At 45.3% G+C, this 20,164-nt stretch overlaps 1 protein-coding gene and 1 non-coding gene across 3 annotated transcripts in view; one reads left to right on the top strand and one right to left on the bottom strand.

Moving 5' to 3' along the window:
• The window catches only part of LOC138353341 (GATA-binding factor 2-like), a 153,114-nt gene that overhangs the window by 34,722 nt on the left and 98,228 nt on the right, over window positions 1-20,164 (top strand). The gene's annotated exons all lie outside the window — the stretch shown is intronic.
• TRNAL-UAA (transfer RNA leucine (anticodon UAA)) lies at window positions 3,018-3,101 on the bottom strand. Its single transcript has one exon. It is a non-coding gene; the product is annotated as a tRNA-Leu (tRNA).

Genomic DNA, 20,164 nt, shown 5'->3' with positions numbered 1-20,164 from the left:
TTTTCAGTAGCAGAGTAGTCTAGCTTAAATAAGGAGCCATTTAAATTGTTGTACACTCGAAAGGTTCATAAGTTTGCATCAAGGCTTGTCTCAAAATTGAGAGGCATGGGGTATGAAGAGAAACTGAAGGAACTAAACCTGACGACGCTAGGAAAGCGGAGAGAGACGGGAAATATGATCGAGACCTATAAAATATTTAGAGGGATAAGGGGAATCTTCGCAATGAATACGAATATAACACGAGGACATAAATGAAAGCTTAATGACTCATATAAGTCTCAGGGAAGTTAGAAAGTTTTCATTTACCATAAAGGCTGTGCGAAAATTAAATGAACTAAAGGGGCAGGTTGCAGAAGCTTCTTAATTTTAAAAGTAGATTTGATAGAGAAATAGATCAGGAGAGGAATGAATTATCAGGAGAAAACCGCCAAGCCATTATGACTATATTGCACTTGGAAGCCGTCAGGATAAAGATTTGGGGTGGGACGGGGGGAAGGAAGGGTGACCAACCACTTGGATAGTCGGGGATTGAACACCGGCTTGCATGAAAATCAGATACACTGTGTGAAAATGTGAGAAAATCATTGGAGCACTTCAGAGATTCGAACCAGCGTTCTGACTCTCCCTTAACTGCGCATATATAGCGTATCGGGATCCACTAGACCGCGATACGCTATAAGACTATAAGAAATTTAGTGCTCCAATTTTCGCATGATATCTCGCCATTGTGATTTCCTGATGTGTATAGGCCAGAAGTCATTGCATTAGATAACCAGCGATAAAGAGGGGTAAAAGAGCTAATGCTCGAGCCTGCAGGTATGTATGGATGAGTACAAATAAGTGAGTACACACACACATATAAACACAGGAAAAGAAGCAGAGAAAAGCAATGCTGTTTGTCAGGCTATAGTAAGCGAATCTCACCTCCTGCCTTTTCGGAATTTGCATTAACTGATCCATTCTCCAGCGAGCAGATCCATCAAGCAAATGCGGTAATAATAGGTAGAAAATTGAATAGAGAAGATGGATAGGAAATAGGGAGAAGATAAGAACTGGGTGTGTCTTTGTGTGTGTGTGTGTGTGTGTGTGTGTGTGTGTGTGTACTCACCTAGTTGTACTCACCTAGTTGTGTTTGCGGGGGTTGAGCTCTGGCTCTTTGGTCCCGCCTCTCAACCGTCAATCAACAGGTGTACAGATTCCTGAGCCTATCGGGCTCTGTCATATCTGCACTTGAAACTGTGTATGGAGTCAGCCTCCACCACATCACCCCCTAATGCATTCCATTTGTCAACCACTCTGACACTAAAAAAGTTCTTTCTAATATCTCTGTGGCTCATTTGGGCACTCAGTTTCCACCTGTGTCCCCTTGTGCGTGTTCCCCTTGTGTTAAATAGACTGTCTTTATCTACCCTATCAATTCCCTTCAGAATCTTGAATGTGGTGATCATGTCCCCCCTAACTCTTCTGTCTTCCAGCGAAGTGAGGTTTAATTCCCGTAGTCTCTCCTCGTAGCTCATACCTCTCAGCTTGGGTACTAGTCTGGTGGCAAACCTTTGAACCTTTTCCAGTTTAGTCTTATCCTTGACTAGATATGGACTCCATGCTGGGGCTGCATACTCCAGGATTGGCCTGACATATGTGGTATACAAAGTTCTGAATGATTCTTTACACAAGTTTCTGAATGCCGTTCGTATGTTGGCCAGCCTGGCATATGCCGCTGATGTTATCCGCTTGATATGTGCTGCAGGAGACAGGTCTGGCGTGATATCAACCCCCAAGTCTTTTTCCTTCTCTGACTCCTGAAGAATTTCCTCTCCCAGATGATACCTTGTATCTGGCCTCCTGCTCCCTACACCTATCTTCATTACATTACATTTGGTTGGGTTAAACTCTAACAACCATTTGTTCGACCATTCCTTCAGCTTGTCTAGGTCTTCTTGAAGCCTCAAACTGTTTTAGCCTCTTCTGCCTCTTCTGTTTTAATCCTTCTCATAATTTTAGCATCGTCCGCAAACATTGAGAGAAATGAATCGATACCCTCCGGGAGATCATTTACATATATCAGAAACAAGATAGGACCGAGTACAGAGCCCTGTGGGACTCCACTGGTGACTTCACGCCACATAACTGCCCGCCTGACTTCCGCCAGGACGGAATGGTCCGTCCTGGACCATTCTCAAGACAATCGACTTGAGAATGGTCCAGGACGGACCGAAACGTCGTCGTCCCTTCACGTTCTAGTGTGTGGTCTGGTCAACAGTTTTTTCTTACATTACTATGAATCATCTGTGTTTCCAGTTACTCCTCTCGTTCAATTGTTCTTTAATGTAAACATTGCTTCTATACCAACTTTGTCAATTCGTCTTAATATTCCTGTTTTCCCCAGCGTCGTGAGAACCAGTTCCCTCAGTATTTCCTTATAGAACAAGTTGATTTTGTTTGGTAGTTGTGGTCGTAATAGTGGTAGTGTTTGCGGTTGTGTAGGTTGTGGTCGTGTATGGTAATTGTGGTAGTACTTGTGGTGGTTGAGGCAGTAGTCGTTCATGGTAGTAGTCTAGTGGGAGTGTTTCTGGTGGTGAAGGCTGTGGTCGTGTATGGTAGCTGTGGTCGTAATAGTGGTACTGCTTGCGGCGGTGAAGGCTGTGCTCGTGCATGTATGGTTGTAGTTGTGGTAGTACTTGTGGTGGTTGAAGCAGTAGTCGTTCATGGAAGTAGTCTAGTGGTAGTGCTTCTGGTGGTGAAGGCTGTGGTCGTGTATGGTAGTTATGGTAGTAATTGTTGTGTTGTGAGGCAGTGGTCGTGTATGGTGGTCGTGGTAGTGCTTGTGGTGGTGGAGACAGGGGTCGTGTTTGATTGTAGTGACGAAGGTGGTTATGTTAGAGTCGTGCATAGTCTTGAGCTGTGAACCTCTGTTCTTTTATTGTGTTCTCTGAACTAAATAAGTTGTTTCCATAATTGATAGAGTAGTTGTACCATCCCGCAGATCCTGAATGTTACAAAACATTCTCATTTGTGTGTGTCAGGTGTGGGGTTCGAACCCACGCACTCTTGCGAGTACCAGAGCTTAAATCTGGCGCCTTAGACCGCTCGGCCAACCTGACAGTTGGGCAAGTATGTATGTGTGCATCTTAATACATACATGTTTTTTGTGTTTGAGTGTATATGTTTATATCTCTGCACGCGCGCGCGCGTGTGTGTGTGTTTGTATGTCGGCTAAACATGCTTGTGTATCGAGATTCAGCTCCTGGACTCTCCTTTCTCAATTGGCATTCGTCAGAAATAACAACTCCCGCCCCTCTTGTCATATCTTCCTCATCAAAGTGTTCACGGTTTTGCTTCTCATTTATTTTTCCTCACCACACACTCGCAAAAGAGGTGCTACCCACGTTACCTGTCTTTCTCACCATTCTCATGCAGGAGAAGTGTTTCCTTACTTCCCTGCTACTCACAGGGATGCTCAATTTTCATCCGTGCCCAATCGTTCAATGACTAAACCTCAACATTTTAACACTGTCTGATATTTGATATATCAAATATTCCTGATATTTACAGAGTACATGTTACCTTTCGCCTTCCTCTTTTATAAATTTAATCGAGATTTAACAGAGTCCTCCGTACTAGTACAGGTCCCTCAGCTCTGGAACCAGGCTCATGGCAAGCCTCTGCGCATTATCCAGGTTCTGTGTTCATTTTGTACCTGTGATTGTACACTGGTAATACATACTGGTAACACCTGTGGGGGGTTGAGGCAGTGGTCGTGCATGGTAGTTGTCTAGTGGTAGTGCTTCTGGCGGATTTTGTTCCCCATCTTATATGTGGGGGAACGCTGAGCTCTATGACAGCCTCCCCTGATATATAATATATTTATATTATTATAAATATATATATATATATATATATATATATATATATATATATATATATATATATATATATATATATATATACATATATAACATTGTGTGTGTGTGTGTGTGTGTGTGTTGTACATAATGATCTAGTTATTTTACATATATTACATTGTGTTACAGCTTATGGGATATTCATATATAGCAATCACTGTTAAAGACCTCATCCAGCTTCGCAGAGGTGGGTGCCTAAGATACAGCAGACATTTCCTCTCTGGATGACGACACTGAAGCGTTGAAACAGGAAACTGGGCGCTCTTGGGTCTCTGGTTTAACTAATGAGTTCTTCTTCCTTCTTCTCCTCCGCCTCCTCCTTAAGAAACTTAAGTATACATTTACCCCCTGGCTCCTAAGGTCTCAGAATATATTTGCACGAACTAGTAATAAAGCCCTGAGTCCCTTTATTTATTTGTTTTTAGGGTCTCCCAGAAGATAACAGCCCCACTACCTTCAGCTCCACTCTACCGTAAGTAGGTATCAGTCAATGTAGATGCACATGTGTAGTCCCATGCAACCTATTCAACGTCCCTCCATGGTTGCAGACTAACTTCTTCTGTGTGCTGGTGACTGCTGTCAGGTTTGCACATATGTAGTTCCCTTTGTTTTCGGACACTTGGTTGTAGCCAAAATATCGTAAGAGGGTGCACACCTTAGGAATTAGTGTGAATAGTGTGAATCCAAAACACATTTTTTTTCTTTCCTCCTCCTTAGGTCGTGATCGCTCTCCCCCTCCTCCCTGCCCCTCAACAGCTTAGCATTTTAAAAGCACCGAATCATCTTCTGTGGTTGATTGTTCAATAAACCCTTGAACTATATGTTTAATACATCTCTAACCTGTCCATGGAGGACAGAAGAAAATGTATATATTCTGGTTAGCATTGTAACTGTGTGGCCACGTCTGTGGTAGAAAATAAAAATAAATAAGTGTGCTGTTGGTATAGGGCGATCACCGAGGCTCCTGGTAAGACGGATCTGAGTGCATCTATGATTGCGTAGCTAGAAGAAATAATTTCACACTTTGAAGGATTTAAGGTGAGTCTTAACTCCTCTTTGATTTCACCAGCTGTAGATCCACTAGCAGGGACCTGTGTAACAGGCAGGTACCAGATGTTGAGCTCGCTAATCAACCTGCTTGTGACCTCTTTGGCAGCCGTGCAGAAGAGGATGTGAGCTTTTCATCCCCTCCTCATCTCTCCACTCTTCAACACTCCCCTCTTCACTCTTCCTCGTGCCCTTCCCTTCACCCCTATCACCTCTCTCACTTTCCTAATAACGACCACCCATTCGGGAGTCATCACAGCTCGGGCCTCAGCTTCCGGTAGACGGGAGGATGCTGAGGAGTCAAGAGGACAATGATACGTATCACCCCGGGGCCCACACGCGCGCTCTCAAGGGCAAGAGAGAGGGGGAAGAGGGATGGAGAGGGGGAACAGAATGAGGGAGGACAGAGGACACGAAGAAAGATGAGGAAGGAGGGATGGGGGATTTAATATAGGATGACGGAGGGGGGAAAGTGAGGTTTGTGTAGTGACACCAAGAGAGCGAACCCTGCGAATTGTTGAAATTAGAAACAAAACAATTTATATGCTTGCATCTGTAACAGTCTTCGATCGCAGTCTGCTGATATATGACACTGCTTCTATTACAACCTATTTCTGTGAGAGATTATATCTATAACAATCTTTCTTGACAGTCTGTTTCTCTCATACAATGTGTCTATGACATTTTCCTTAAGGAGATCAAGTATGCAAATGCGTCTCAGGCTCGGCATTAAGGTCGCAGGACGTCCCACATTTCCCAGAATTATACAAGAGGTTAAAAACACGCCGTCACGAAATATTATGATAAAGCTTAATCCTAGCAGTGACGAAAGTCTGCTATGCTCATCCTTCATGAGGAAGGGCGCTAAAGATTGTCCTCCACAGATCTCCTGCATGAGGAAAACACTTACGGGAGACTATGATATTCCTCCATCGTAAGGTAGACACACAGACGTGGCTACCACATCAACACACCATCTTACCATTACCAACACCACCAACAACGTTCTGCCAACTCCGACACCACCAAGGAAATTGTCAAATTTTGTATAAAATCTCTATTGTTTAATAAAGCTGAAAAAGACATTCCTAATATTTAAAACTTGTGTATAGCGAATCGGGAGAAAGAGTTAGTGCCTTGAAAAAAAATATAACTTGGAATATACCACATATATACTTATTCATAAGCCAAATATTGATTATAAGCAATAAGTCATATATGTGCTGTCTTGTGCGAGAGTGGGTTCAGGAAATCTCTTGGACAACAGCATCACCACCAGCATCTCCATCACCCTAGCATCCACCTCCTTACCAACCTCCAAACTAAGACGAAATAGGACAAGAAATCAATACTTATTCAAATGCAAACCACGAAACCATCCGATAAAAACAATGAACGCCACAAACTAAAGAAAAAAACATTGTAAAGATGGGAAACAAAGGAGGTTTCACTGACGAATATTCCTCAACTTACAACCTTGTGGGTTTTGCTGGCATTGATGTAACAGATTGATTACGAGAAGGAATTACATTTTTTTTTTTTTTTTTTGCGCAATATCTGTTCTGCAGCTCGATGAAAGTGTGGTTTCCCGCACGTGTAGACAGACGTAATCACGCAGGCTAAGTGATAACCGATTTTTTGGGGTCCCTCTTGGGGTAAGATGAATGGAAGATTTAAAATGCTTCAAGATCACGTGAAAGATGAATTGTATCGTGGTGTACGCAAGCTGTCTTTTTGGTTCTAGGGGAGAGGAGAGGCTGAAGTGATATGGAAAGAGAGTGGGGTGATACATGGAAGAAGCGGATGTAAGGTGTGGTGGGTGTTATAAGGGAAGGAACGGATATAAACGGCGTAGCTGGTATAAGGGGGTTATCTTCAGATGATTTCGGGGCTTTAGTGTCCCCGCAGCCCGGTCCTCGACTAGGCCTCCACCCCCAGGAAGCAGCCCGTGACATCTGACTAACACCCAGGTACCTATTTTACTGCTAGGTAACAGGGGCATAGGGTGAAAGAAACTCTGCCCATTGTTTCTCGCCGGCGCCTGGGATTGAAAATGGGGACTGATATATCCCGGTAATACAGTCGGATTCGTTCTCGACATAAAATCGGGAATTCCGGGTTCGAATCCATGGCGCGTTTACTATCACATGATGCCTCTGTTCACCTAGCAGTAATAATAGCTACCCAGGAGTTAGTCTTGTTGTAGGGTTCCATGTTGGGGAGGGTCATTAGTTCGACCTTGGAGGGACCTCGATATATGTGTAACATGTGAATATAATCACAGGCTGCCTGACCCCCGACAAAATGAATTAACTGGTGCGAATATGAGTTTTGGTGTTACAATTTCATGCTCAAATTTGAGCGAAAACTAACTCATTCATTCTCTCTCTCTCTCTCTCTCTCTCTCTCTCTCTCTCTCTCTCTCTCTCTCTCTCTCTCTCTCTCTCTCTCTCTCTCTCTCCCTCTCTCTCTCTCTCTCCCTCTCTCTCCCATTTATTTTCCCTTCTTGGACATTCTCTGCTCTGCGCCATGTTCCTCCAATTACTCTTCAATTACTTTCTTATATTCTAAACTTATCGGATCTTCTTTATTTTGTAGCACATCCCCCACACACCAACATCACACAGCACATCCCCCTCCCCTCCTTCCCAGACACACACAGTCCTCCTGCCCACATTTCCGCCACATCACCAAGTTTCTGATCAGACTTGAACCATGAATAACTTTACACTGAGCAGCGCAAGAATATTTCACGGTGTCATCATCAACCTACTGGCCATCCAGTTCCGTGGTTTTAATGGATTAACGATGGTATGGGAACCAATCAGAACTCAGGAATAGATATATAGGGGTATGTGATTGGTTAGTCTCCTGCTGTTATTGGATTCCGATAATGGTCTGAACGATGCTGTGAATCAAAATTTTAACAAGTTGTCAATGACTGGACTATATCGTCAATATCTGGGAGGTACCAAAATGCATGGTCTAGCTTCCCAAAACGATGCGTTTATTCTGCTGTTATTTCTAACGAGTCATTGCCATCAGCGAGCGAAAAGTGGCGGGGGCTTTTTAAAAAAGGCGCCGAGCTTTTACATCATCATGCTCAGTAATGTAGTGCGGGGAAGCCCCCCCACGGGGCGGACCATCTTGGAGGCGGGTCGGAGACGGGGTCCCGCAAGGGGGTGTCTTAACTCCTCCTCTGTTTTGGTTCCGATCCTTTCACAACCCTTTTGTATATATATACGTTTAAGCTAGCTTTTATTTTGTATTTTTTTTGTCCTTTATAACTAGATATGATATCAATTTGACTTCAGCTTTTCTTTTCTGCAACGTAGCTGAGATTTATCGTTTTCAGTGAATAATCGCAGCATCGGGGAGCGAGCGTGGACCTGACATTAGGAAGTTGCTCGTTCACACATTATAATCACTGATCGACAGGCGCGATATGTCAGCGAGGGATAACATATAACACATGACCTGACACCCAACGCATCATGGATTCCTGCAACTCACGCCATATGTCAAAATGTTCGGCCGCGGGAAACAGGCGTGGCAAATCATTCCACACACACACATACACACATCTTGGAACACCGCTGTCACTAAGTACCCTATGGGGCTCCACGGGAGGGCTCGAACCCCGCAGGAGAACGTTGTAAATTCCTGTTCCTCTCTGCTAACCTTTCACCCCCCTTCTTTATCCCATAGTCAATGCATTCGAAAAGCTTTTAACGAAATTGGATCATTTAAACCATTAAAAAAAAGCATAATAGTTTATAGGCCACTATGGATTCTATGGATTATGTGAGACTCGGACTTAATTACAAAATAAGTAATATTTTTTGTTTAGTTTCATTTATGTTTATCGTGAAGGACTCGGTGTCAGAGATGACGGTGTAGAAACACTTACATGGCTGGCTGAGGGCTCCCAGCGTGCGGGAGGCGCTCACGGGGCGCTCTGAATACTGATGCTCTTAGCAGTGTTGGCCATCTTCACGTCCTGGTACGCCTGCCTTGTTGATGGACATGGTGGTGGTAGTACTGGTGGTGGTGGTGGTGGTGGTGGTGGTGTTAGTACTGGTGGTGGTGGTGTTAGTGATGGTAGTACTGGTGTTGTTGGTGGTGTTAGTGTTGGTGCTGTTAGTGACGGTGGTGGTGTTAGTACTGGTGGTGGTGGTGGTAGTACTGGTGGTGGTGGTGGTGGTGGTGGTGTTAGTACTGGTGGTGGTGGTGGTGGTGGTGTTAGTACTGGTGGTGGTGGTGGTGGTGGTGTTAGTACTGGTGGTGGTGGTGGTAGTACTGGTGGTGGTGGTGGTGGTGGTGTTAGTACTGGTGGTGGTGGTGGTGGTGGTGTTAGTACTGGTGGTGGTGGTGTTTGTGATGGTAGTACTGGTGTTGGTGGTGGTGTTAGTGTTGGTGGTGTTAGTGACGGTGGTGGTGTTAGTGATGATGGTGGTGTTAGTACTGATGTTGGTGGTGGTGTTAGTGATGGTGGTGGTGGTAGTACTGGTGGTGGTAGTACTGGTGGTGGTGGTGGTGTTAGTGATGGTGGTGGTAGTACTGGTGGTGGTGGTGTTAGTGATGGTGGTGGTGGTAGTACTGGTGGTGGTGGTGTTAGTGATGGTGGTGGTAGTACTGGTGGTGGTGGTGTTAGTGATAGTGGTGGTAGTACTGGTGTTGTTGGTGGTGTTAGTGACGGTGGTGGTGTTAGTGATGGTGGTGGTGTTAGTGATGGTGGTGGTGGTATTGTTGGTAGTATTATGTTGGTGAGTATCATCTTAAGAATATACTCTTGGTAAATAGATCAAGTTTAAATATACTTTGATTTAACAATACTATTTTTTTTAGTTAAGAATGTGTTTTAACCCATGACACAAGTTATAAGTATGGTCCGTATATATGACTTTGCTATAACACAGCATTTAGGTATGTTCATACTTTCAAGCCTAACGTGTTTTTTTTTGTTTTAGATATATACAAGAGTTGTTACATTCTTGTACAGCCACTAGTACGCGTAGCGTTTCGTGCAAGTCCCTGGAATACGATCCCCGCCGCGAAGAATCGTTGAATCGAATCGTACGATTCTGTTTAGGTGTGGGGGGGTCGTGGTGATAGACGGGAAGGTGGTACTGTTGTAATGTGGTGGGTGAGGTGACAGACAGACAAGTGGTACTACTGTGAAGCAGTGATACTGGTGAGAGAAGGACAGATGACAGTGGTGACGGGAAAGGGGACAGTGATCACAGAAGGACAGGTGATAGTGGTCACAGAAGGACAGGGGATAGTGGTCACAGAAGGACAGGGGATAGTGGTCACAGAAGGACAGGTGATAGTGGTCTCAGAAGGACAGGGGATAGTGGTCACAGAAGGACAGGTGATAGTGGTCACAGACGGACAGGTGATAGTGGTCACAGAAGGACAGGTGATAGTGGCCACAGAAGGACAGGTGATAGTGGCCACAGAAGGACAGGGGATAATGATCACAGAAGGACAGGTGATAGTGGTCACAGAAGGACAGGGGATAGTGGCCACAGACGGACAGGTGATAGTGGTCACAGAAGGACAGGTGATAGTGGCCACAGAAGGACAGATGATAGTGTTGACAGAAGGACAGGTGATAGTGGTGATATAAGAAGAGGATATTACTATCTTGAACATATTGGAAAAGACACATTAACAGAAAACTTTAGGGATCTACAGAAGATCTTAGCCCAAGCGAGTCAGACCTTTTATTTACACCCCAAACTCTCCCAGACAAGTGGTACTATTATGCGCATCTGTTATGCGCATCTAGCAATCGCGAGGTTTTCGTCGCCAGGTTTACTTCAAAACACGATCCTTCAGTCAGTTTACATCCATGTCACCCAAAATGTACTTGCTAGAAATGGCGCTGTGGTGGTTGAGGACCGAGCGAGATAGATGGAAGGATGACTAGTGATGGAGGAGGAAGGATAGCAATAATATTCACATTTCAAGTGTTCCCCTGACGATATTGATCAAGCATTGCAAGTGACGGGGTTCGAGGGAGAGACAAAGTGAGGGGAGCAGAGGAGGAGGCAAGGGGGGAGGAGGCAAGTGCTTTCGAGAGGCATGAGTGGGGAGAGGCAGAGGGGGGAAGGATTGAGGTTGGGGGGTGGGCATTAGAGGGGTGGGCATTAGTTGACCTCCATCAACTTCAACTCGTATGCCCTCCCAGTGCCATCAGCACCCCCACCCACCAACACCAACCTTCCCCATTACCTGCGCAGGCGAGGAGTCACAATAACGTGGCTAAAGTATGTTGACCAGACCACACACTAGAAGGTGAAGGGACGACGACGTTTCGGTCCGTCCTGGATCATTCTCAAGTCGATTCCCCATTACCTATTTTTCAGTCCTCCCCCCCCCCCCCCCCCGTCCAATGCCCATCCCCCCAACCTCAATCCTTCCCCCCTTTGCTTCTCCCCACCCATGCTTCTCGACAGCACTTGCCTCCTCCCCCCCCCCCTTGCCTCTTCCTCTGCTCCCCTCACTTTGTCTCTCCCTCGAACCCCGTCCTTCCCGTTGCCTCTCCCAACCTCCAGCATCACCCCTGGCAGATGATGCAGCCGGGGCGCCCCGTTGAGAGTCTGTGTTAGAGCCGCGTTATCCTCTCCTGGCTACCTTCATGCGTTGTTAGGTATTATCTTGCCAACATCCAGACAAAGCCGCCCCACTGCCTCCATTACGTCCTTTGTTGCCTGCTACGGTGGGGGTAGAGGAAAGAGAGAGAGAGAGAGAGAGAGAGAGAGAGAGAGAGAGAGAGAGAGAGAGAGAGAGAGAGAGAGAGAGAGAGAGAGGGAGATGGAGACGGGGGGTTGATGAAAAGTGAGTGAATTAAGGGTCTAAAGAGAACACGAGAGTTTCACCAACGTTCTGCCATATTGGGAATATTTATACCCAATAGTACATTGAACACAACTATGTGCTTCAACTTTCCTATACCCCTGCGAACACGCACTTATGCACTCCCACATACACACACTCAAGTGTGTAGAAGCAGATCTGCACACCATTTGATAGAGTTTGGCACTAGAGAATGGTTAGACAGGTAAACATTGATGTACAGTTCGTCAATTGCAATAATAAGAGATGAAACTTATGAAAATCTCTCCTTGGACATTTGTGTAAATTGCTGAAGGCAAATATGATTTGAAATCCTCATGCCTTGTAGTTGTAACACCTCAAATGTAATGGAGTACTCGCCTATAATCTGGGTTTCATGTCCACAGTAATAACTAAAACTGATAGACAGAATTTAAGACAGGGTCGCGCATCATATGAGAAACAAACTTAGAAGCAAAGACCAACTTCAAAGACGCATTTGTTAATTTTAACATACTATTAAATCAAACACTGTTCTTTCTTGTGTATAAATGAATATTATATATCTATGAGAGAGAATGTCTGTCTGTCTGTATCTGTTCAAAGTTGGTGGATACACGCCTGGGGCCAAGCCGTACCCAAATTTGTAGGGAAAGTGATCTGGGCAACTTGACTGACATAAGCTGGTCGGGGTAGGCCAATGATTTAAGCTGAAATGATTTAAGAAATATTATTAATAAGTCATACCTCCACCCGATTCTCACGGATTCGAGTGTGGTCAAGCAAAATATTCGTTCAGATGTCCGAAGACTTTTTCCTCAGAACAAATTATTTACAGGTAACGGTGTAATAAAAGTCCCCATCTCGCAGGATGGTTAGTCATACAGCTACTAAACATATGACCCTGTATGACTAACCATCCTGCGAGATGGGGACTTTTATTACCACTGCTACCTTATTCAATGTTGTGTTGATGATATCCTCATAATGGCAGACTGCCTATCACATGCCTCTGTATAACTAACCATCCTGTGTGATGGAGATTTTTTAGCATCACTTAGTTAGCTTTTGTGACACACTGTACTCCACTTCATATAGTCTAGGGTAGCTGCACTAACGCAGATGTACCTCATGTACTAATAAAAAGAAAAAATTACAGGTAACAGTCTAGTTAGACCATTCAGACCCGTTGGCATGAGGTACCTGGAGCTTTGCAATTACTTTATTCACTCTCATGTTCTTGCAGATATCTTCATATTGCACCCAAAATTTGCCCACATGCACAGGGTTAGGATTCTAACAAATCTCAGCTCAACATACTTGTGCCTCCAGGCAATTGGGAGCCAGTAACTTCTCTTCCCGGCTACCAAGGTTCCCTCCATCTCAATGCCACCTGTTGTCGTATTTTACGACTAATTAAGAAAATATTAATTTATACTCCATCAGAAAGTTTAAAATTTTGGAGGTAAATTTTAACAAATAAACATTTTTATTTTCTGCTGACAAGCATATCCAGGTGTCATGTTACTTCTTAAAGTTGACGCATGTCAAAAATATCAGATTCCATTTAACGAAAGTCCCATCCTCATCCCCCTAGAGCCGGGGCTGTTTGGTAGTCAGACCACGTTCGTCTATCTCAGTGTTCGTAAAGCAAATTAGTTTCGAACAGATCAGCACACTTCTTCCTTTCCACCTAATTCAAAGTTCGTAAAGTATGCAGATACCTTCCCCTTAAGGTTGACCCCCAATACCCTCTTACAAGCTGAAAAAAATGCTTACGGAAGAATCACTTCTCGACGGCTGCTGCTGCTCTCTCTCTCTCTCTCTCTCTCTCTCTCTCTCTCTCTCTCTCTCTCTCTCTCTCTCTCTCTCTCTCTCTCTCTCTCTCTCTCTCTCTCTTTCTCTCTTTCTCTCTCTCTCTCTCTCTCTCTCTCTCTCTCTCTCTCTCTCTCTCTCTCTCTCTCTCTCTCTCTCTCTCTCTCTCTCTCTCTCTCTTTCTCTCTTTCTCTCTTTCTCTCTCTCTCTCTCTCTCTCTCTCTCTCTCTCTCTCTCTCTCTCTCTCTCTCTCTCTCTCTCTCTTTCTCTCTTTCTCTCTTCTCTCTCTCTCTCTCTCTCTCTCTCTCTCTCTCTCTCTCTCTCTCTCTCTCTCTCTCTCTCTCTCTCTCTCTCTCTCACATTACTATTTTACATTCTCACGCCGCCATATCTCTTTCACCTCATTCATTTTCTCCTCTCCTCGTGCCCCAGTCGCCTGGATACAGAGGCCTTTGTCTCTCCTTCCCTGACCTTTACACAGCGTAGAAAGTCACAATCACGATGTCGCTTTGGGATCTGACCTTATTCCCTCACCATCGACAAGCGTTGCGACGGCCATCAAACAATTGATCTGGTAGCAACAAATATTCCCTAAAAATATGTCACGTTCTTGTAATATATGCCTCTGGTTGTGAAATGGTAAACAAACAAAAAACATTCAGGTTAATACTCATGTTTGTGTTTACTTCTTTTGTGCATGCAAGTTTAAGATGTTAGCTCTTGGACGCCGCCTTCCTGTCCGATAGTTGTTTAATGTCAGAAACTCAGGAGTTTCTGACATTAACTCTTTAACACGTTAACTGACATTAAGAGAGACATCTATGTTCAGATGTGACATAGAAACCTAGTTTCTATGTCACATCTGCTATAAAAAAAAACGCGAAACACACACACACACACACACACACACACACACACACACACACACACACACACACACACACACACACACACACACACACACAGGAAGCAGCCCGTAACAGTTGTCTACCTCCCAGGTACCTATTTCTGCTCGGTAATAGTAGCATAAGGGTGAAAGAAACTCTGCCCATTTGTCTCTGCCTAATCCGGGAATCGAACTCGGCCCACAGGATTACGAGTTCCGCGCGCTGTTCACTCAGCTACCAGACCCCTAACGTGTGTGTGCGTGTGTGTATGTGCATGTGTCCGTGTGCTTGTAGGGTCGAGCGTCAGCTCCTGTGCCCCACCTTTCGAACCATCAGAAATATAATGTCAATGCTAATAGAGTCAATGCTTTTTTGTTTATATTTGTTTTATTTAAAATGGTTTTAATAACTTCTTCACCTATTTCATTTTATTTATTTTTGAATCTTTCACTGAAGGAGTTTTTTTCATCATGGCGACTTTGTTGTACTTCTGTTTGCATCAATGTTCCCTCGATATTCTGTTTCTAACTTTGAATGTCACTTTTTCATTCTTTAAGTGGTAAATTTTCTTTAGTATCTTGTATGTCGTTATTGTGGCCTCCCCGCTTCTTTTTCTTCTAGGGTGGCGTGTTCTTGTCCCAGTATGGTTTTTCGTAGCAGCTTAGTTCTCAGCTGAGGAACAAGCTTTATTTAATAGTTCTCAATATTTTAATTTTGTTGTGTGTCCTCTCAGAGTTCCACGCCGGGGCTGTAAATTCAAGAGTGGGTCACACATATCTTGAGGTTATCTTGAGATGATTTCGGGGCTTTAGTGTCCCTGCGGCCCGGTCCTCGACCAGGCCTCCACCCCCAGGAAGCAGCCCGTGACAGCTGACTAACACCCACGTACCTATTTACTGCTAGGTAACAGGGGCATTCAGGGTGAAAGAAACTTTGCCCATTTGTTTCAGCCTCGTGCGGGAATCGAACCCGCGCCACAGAATCACGAGTCCTGCGCGCTATCCACCAGGCTACGAGGCCCGAGATGGACACAATATCAAACTCGATATGTTACTTCGTCCAAGTTCCTCACGGCCACCTGGACTTTGTTAAGTCTGACATGCTGCCTATGTTCTTCTGCCAATGTGTTAGATGTAGGCTTATTGACCAGACCACACACTAGAAGTTGAAGGGACGACGACGTTTCGGTCCGTCCTGGACCATTCAATGGTCCAGGACGGACCGAAACGTCGTCGTCCCTTCAACTTCTAGTGTGTGGTCTGGTCAACATACTTCAGCAACGTTATTGTGACTCGTCGCCTGCATGTAGGCTTATGTCTGATCCTATGTCTTTCTTCACTTCTGATGAAGAGAGCTGCCTCATTTTCCTCAGTACTGCTGTTAAACATAGAATAGACATATTTGGGGAGTGGTTGATACCTGGTTGATGAGGTTCTGGGAGTTCTTCTACTCCCCAAGCCCGGCCTGAGGCCAGACTTGACTTGTGAGAGTTTGGTCCACCAGGCTGTTGCTTGGAGCGCCCCGCAGGCCCACATACCCACCACAGCCCGGTTGGTCCGGCACTCCTTGAAGGAAACAATCTAGTTTCCTCTTGAAGATGGGGCTTGGTAAAAATGAGAGCTGCTTAGAATTAGCCAACAAGCCATGAGAAGTGTCCTACATATGTGGCGTTAATACATATCCAAGCGAGATATTTATCGCACGCCGACCAGAGTACACTGAGCACACACTGAAGCCAAGGAAGGTGTCTAAATATATATAATATAACATTAACAATTGTGTAACTAGTTTCAAAATATTGTCGCTTGCTAAGCATTGGGTTCATTTCCTGAACCGATTATGTCCCTTTGTAACCCTTTCCACCACCTCCCACGGGATGGGTATGGGGTGCATAATAAAGAAAGAAACTCAATTGAGTCCCCCAACACCTGCAGCGTCCGAACACAAAAACTGTCTGTCTCCGGCCCCATGATGACTCCTGTGCTGGACAGGACGCGATGACGGCGTTATTATTTTTTTACGTGTGTGTGTGTGTGTCGAGGCAGTGTGTCGAATAATCACATTAGCCATATTTAATATGGCAGCGGAAGGTCTATTATTTGGGAATCACAATCGATGATTCGTTGTGATAGGAAATGGGCAGTCCATGTCTTTCCCATTAACCCTTCGTCCGATTGGCGATAATGTCAGTGTGATTTGGCTAATAATGTCGCTGAAACTCATCTACGGCGCAGGCAGTTGTTGTATTTGATAAGGGCGATAGGCAAGGTGATGGTGGTAATGGCGGTGACAATGTGGGTAATGATGGTGATGGTGGTGTTGACAGGATGGTGGCAGTGTCATTGGAGGATGCTGGAGGTTGGGGAATGGGTGATGGGTGAACCTTGTTTACGAAGACAAAATTACCCCGTCACTGGTGAGGCCCAGTTCCGTGGGAATGGCTTTGTCTTGATTGGTATCATGGTTGGGACAGTAGGTGAGGTAGGGGTAGTTGGTGGTGGGGTGGTGGTTGTGGTAGTTCCTGTGGTGGTGGTTGTGGTAGTTCCTGTGGTGGTGGTTGTGGTAGTTCCTTTGGTGGTGGTTGTGGTAGTTCCTGTGGTGGTGGTTGTGGTAGTTCTTGTGGTGGTGGTTGTGGTAGTTCTTGTGGTGGTGGTTGTGGTAGTTCCTGTGGTGGTGGTTGTGGTAGTTCTTGTGGTGGTGGTTGTGGTAGTTCTTGTGGTGGTGGTTGTGGTAGTTCCTGTGGTGGTGGTTGTGGTAGTTCTTGTGGTGGTGGTTGTGGTAGTTCCTGTGGTGGTGGTTGTGGTAGTTCCTGTGGTGGTGGTTGTGGTAGTTCTTGTGGTGGTGGTTGTGGTAGTTCCTGTGGTGGTGGTTGTGGTAGTTCCTGTGGTGGTGGTTGTGGTAGTTCCTGTGGTGGTGGTTGTGGTAGTTCCTGTGGTGGTGGTTGTGGTAGTTCTTGTGGTGGTGGTTGTGGTAGTTCTTGTGGTGGTGGTTGTGGTATTGGTCCAATTGTGGTAGTTGGTGCAATTGTGGTAGTTGGTGTGGTTGTTGTTTTATTGTTGTTTTAGATTTGTTTAATTGTGTGGTTGTGGGAGTTGCTGTGGTGGGTATGGTTGCGATTGTGGTTTGTGGGGTTGTGGAAATTGTTGAAGAGCTTCTAGTGGTGTTAGTTGTTGGTGTGGTGTGGTAATGGTTATTGGTGTGGTGGGGTGTGATTATAATTGTTGTGGTGGGTGTGGTTATAGTAGTTGTGGTGGTGAATGTGGTTGTGGTTGCTTTGGTGTGTGTGTGTGTGGTTGTGTTGTTGTGTGGTTATAGTAATGATTTTGGTGGATATGTTTATGGTAGTTGTGGTGAGTGAGGTTGCTGTAGTCGTAGTGAGGGTTGGTTGTTGTTGTGGTCCCGCCCGGAACAGAAACAATTTGGGGCCATTTACTTTCACCTCATGCCACCATTCACCTAGCAATGAATAGGAACTAAGAACTGAGCCTTACGACACTAGAAAAAAAGAAGGTTACTGGGAGTTAGACAGTTTAAACATTTACTGGGAACTAATCAAAAACTGTTCGCCCCCATTCACCCAGCAGTAATGGAGGACCTGGGAGTAAAACAGATCAATGGGGCGTGTGCTTGGGACAAACTAGTAAGTAAGTACTAGTACTTACTAACTAGTAAGGCTGACAGGAGTCCGAAGCGTCCACTCCTGTACTCACCTCTGTACTAAAAAATAAAGACACACACACACACACACACACACACACACACACACACACACACACACACACACACACACACACACGGGGGGAGGCCTGGTGGCTGAGTAGACAGCGCTCGGGAATCGTAATCCTTGGATCCGGGGATCAATCCCCGGGGACGGCGGAAACAAATGGGCAGAGATTATTTCACCCTGATTGCTCTGTTCACCTAGCAGTAAATAGGTACCTGGGAGTTAGACAGCTGCTAGGGGCTGCTTCCTGAGTGTGCGTGTGTGTGTGTGTGTGTGTGTGTGTGTGTGTGTGTGTGTGTGTGTGTGTGTGTGTGTGTGTGTGTGTGTGTGTGTGGAATAAAAATAGTCTGTTAATTGATTGACAGTTGAGAGGCGGGCCAAAAGAGCCAGAGCTCAACCCCCCCGCAAGCACAACTAGGTCAATACAAACACACAGTAGGTAGACTTACATTAACATTCACAAAGTCTCACAGCGAGACAGTCTTTGTCAGATATATAGAGACAGAAGTTATTTTGCGACGTAAGATAAAGAGTGATAAAGAGAGAGAGAGAGAGAGAGAGAGAGAGAGAGAGAGAGAGAGAGAGAGAGAGAGAGAGAGAGAGAGAGAGAGAGAGTCTGATTAACAAAATTAATTCATAGTTGATTTCCCGGTTTATAGAGTTTTCCTCTGTTGGTATTATAAGGATACCAGCATTATCCTCACCCTAATAAGACCTAATTGAATTCCTCAGATTAGGCAAAATTGTAATTCAATTTTGTCAATAATGATGTTAATAATAATAATGTTGAAAAGAAAATGGATACAGCTTCATCACAGTGAAGGCATTGACCACAACATCACGCGAATATTTGGAAGCTCTACATCACCAACATCGCCAACATCTTTAAAACCAATTGCGCCAACTCCACCACAACCACCACCAATACCTCTCACCCCCCATTACCACCACCTTCGCCACCAACACCTCTACCACCATCAACACCTCTTCCAGCTGCCACATCAACACCACCTCAACTACCAGCACCCGAAGCTACACTTATGACCACTACCAGTATCACCACAACCGATACCTACCAGCACCATCCCCGAACTCCAGGCACACGAGAAGCATTCCAACATCTCCCCTACCAGCACCAGCACCAGCACCTCCACCTCGAAGGCCCGGGTGGCGGTGAAAATAACGACGAGTGAAAACACACTCCTGCCACTTCGGTGTGACTACAAGCCATGACTCTCACGGCGGGATGCGGGCCAGTGATTACCAGCAAGGTTTACTGTCCCTGTAACTGTGGTACCCTAAGACCAGCGGACCAGCTAATACCAGTCATCGCTCCCAGCCCCGACCATTGTCCCGACCCGTTGATTGTGGTAGGTGGTAATTGTGGTAGCCAGGGTATACATGAGAGTAGATATTACTGGGATTTACTTGATTTAAGGCGGGGATTGAGGCGCTTTGGTGGGTGGTTGGGTGGGTTCGGGTGGCGGGGGTGGCAGTAGGGGGGGTGGAGATGATGGGAGAGGAGACAGTGCAGATTAAAGAAGAAGGTGAGATAAAGGGAGGGGAGGGGGAAGGTTGGAATAGTATTGGAAGGTAGAGATGAGGATAGTGTGGCAGGAAACCTGATCAAACCAAACCTAACCTATCCAATCCCTTGGTCAGGTTGGAACAGAGACGGCCTCGCTTCTTGAAGATCAGCGTTCGAGCCCCGGCGGTCCATGTGATTGGACATCGTTCCTTCACTCCATCCTCATATCCCGCGTCCTTGTTCTTATATTCAAGCGCCTTGTCCTCATATCCCAGCTCCTTATCCTCATGTCCCAGCTCCTTGTCCTCATATCCCAGCTCCTTATCCTCATATCCCAGCTCCTTGTCCTCATATCCCAGCTCCTTATCCTCATATCCCAGCTCCTTGTCCTCAAATCCCAACTACTTGCCCTCAAATA

Source organism: Procambarus clarkii, chromosome 57 (genome assembly GCF_040958095.1).
Source record: "Procambarus clarkii isolate CNS0578487 chromosome 57, FALCON_Pclarkii_2.0, whole genome shotgun sequence".
In the NCBI taxonomy this organism is placed as follows: Eukaryota; Metazoa; Arthropoda; class Malacostraca; order Decapoda; family Cambaridae; genus Procambarus; species Procambarus clarkii.
Note: the sequence above shows the minus strand (reverse complement) of the source record. Positions and strands in the feature narration are given on the sequence as shown.